Source organism: Acomys russatus, chromosome 1 (genome assembly GCF_903995435.1).
Source record: "Acomys russatus chromosome 1, mAcoRus1.1, whole genome shotgun sequence".
Lineage (NCBI taxonomy): Eukaryota > Metazoa > Chordata > Mammalia > Rodentia > Muridae > Acomys > Acomys russatus.
This window is the reverse complement of record NC_067137.1, coordinates 118,590,283-118,592,459: the sequence shown is the minus strand read 5'-3', so window position 1 is coordinate 118,592,459 and position 2,177 is coordinate 118,590,283. Positions and strand designations below refer to the sequence as shown.

The 2,177-nt window shown below is 47.1% G+C and overlaps 1 pseudogene; it reads right to left on the bottom strand.

The window, feature by feature from the left end:
- LOC127196958 (uncharacterized) lies at positions 1-99 on the bottom strand (annotated as a pseudogene).
- Positions 100-2,177: the final 2,078 nt, after the last annotated feature.

Below are 2,177 nucleotides of genomic sequence, written 5' to 3'. Positions count from 1 at the left end.
TTAAATATGGAGCACTTCATGAACTTACATGTAGTCCTTGCGAAGGGGCCACGCTTATCTTCTCTGTATCATTTTAGTCTCTGTGCTGCCACAGCCAGCATAAAAAAAGAGTTTTAGGGACAGATGTCGTTGCGCGTGCCTTTGATCCCAGCACTCGGGAGGCAGAGGCAGACAGATCTCTGTAAGTTAGAGGCCAGCCTGGTCTACAAGGTGAATCCAGGACAGCCAAGGCTACACAGAGAGACCCTGTCTTGAAAAACCAAAAAGAAAAAAGAAAAAGAAGCTGATTTGAAGTGTGTATCTATGTAGCATGGCCGTCATTCTCTTCCTCAGTGGTCCAGCTCATCCCACTTCCCTCTTCTCAAAACACAACAAAACAGTGGGGGAGGGGGGAAGCACATCTTTAATCCAGCCCTTGGGAGGCAGAGGCAGGCATATCTCTGTGAGTTCTAGGCCAGCCTGGTCTACAAAAGGCAGCCCTGGGGCTGCAGAGAAACCCTGTCTCAGAAAAAACAAACAAACAAAACACTGCCTGGGGTCGGAGATATGGCTCAGTAGTTAGGAGCACTTGTCCATCTTGAAAAGGACTTGCATTCAGTTCCCAACAGCTACATGGTAGCTCACAGTAGTCTGTAACTCCAGCCCCAAGAGATCCGAAGACCTCATCTGACCTTCAAGGGCAGCAGGCACACATGGGGTGCACATGCATACGTGGAGACAAAACACTGGTATGCATAAGATAATACAATCTTTTGTAAAAGTTAAAAATAAACACTCTTTTGGGGGAAAGATCTTTGTTTCTGTTTTTTGTTTGTTTCTTTTTCAAGACAGGGTTTCTCTGTGTGGCCCTGGCTGTCCTGGACTCTATAGATCAGGCTGGCCTTGAACTCACAGAGATCCACCTGCCTCTGCCTCCCTTTAATTCCAGTATTCAGGAGGCAGAGGCAAGCAGATCTCTGTGAGTTCCAAACCAGGAGCAGAAACAGAAACAAAACTTTGAAGTCACAGAAGTTGCATTAGGTTTTTGCCTTTGCCTCTGGACAAGTAACCCTCTGGCCTGAGAGGGCACCGCCCTCACATGCACAAGTACACACACACACACACACACACACACACACACACATCATAAACCACACACATCACACATCACACACAACACACATTATATCACATACACACACCACACACATCACACACACATCACACACAAGGGTTTTTCAGCGAGACATGTATGCAGCCAGCTATAGTTCCAATTACTTGAGTGAAGACAGGAGTATCTTGTAAGCCCAGGAGTTTAAGGACACCCTGAACAACACAGCAAAAGCAAGATCCTATCTCAAAAAGCTGTGTCTTGCCTGATTGTGGTGGTGTATACCTTTAGTCCCTGCACTCAGCAGGCAAAAGCAGGGAAGTCTATGTGAATTCAAGGCCAGCCTGGTTTATATAGCAAGTTCCAGGCCAGTCAGGACTACACAGTAAGACTGTGTCTTTAAATGGGGGGGAGGGAAGGAGAGGAGAGGGGGATGGAGAGATGGCTCAATGGTTAAGAGCACTGTTTGTTCTTTCAGAGGTCCTGAGTTCAATTCCCAGCAATCACTTGGTGGCTCACAACCATCTATATGATCTGATGTGCTCTTCTGGCCTGCAGATGTGCAGCAGATAGAGCACACATATACATAAAATAAATAAATCTTAACAACAACAACAACAACAGCCATGCCTTTAATCCCAGCATTTGAGGCAGAAGCATTCAGATCTCTATGAATCCGAGGCCAGCCTGGTCTACAAAGTGAGTTAGCCAGAGCTGTTACCTTAAAAAACCCTGTCTCGCCGGGCATGGTGGTGCACGCCTTTAATCCCAGCACTCAGGAGGCAGAGGCAGGCGGATCGCTGTGAGTTCGAGGCCAGCCTGGTCTACAAAGTGAGTCCAGGATGGCCAAGGCTACACAGAGAAACCCTGTCTCGGAAAAAAAACAAAAAACAAACCAAAAAAAAAAAAAAGGAAAGAAAGATTAATGGTCTAGCCGGGTGGTGACTGTGGTGGTGGTGGCTAACAACTTTAATCCAAGCACTAGGGAGGCAGAGGCATGTGGATCTCAGTTTGAGACCAGCCTGGTCTACTGATCTAGTTCCAGGACAGCCAGGGCTATACAGAGATCCGCCTCTGCCTCTCAAGT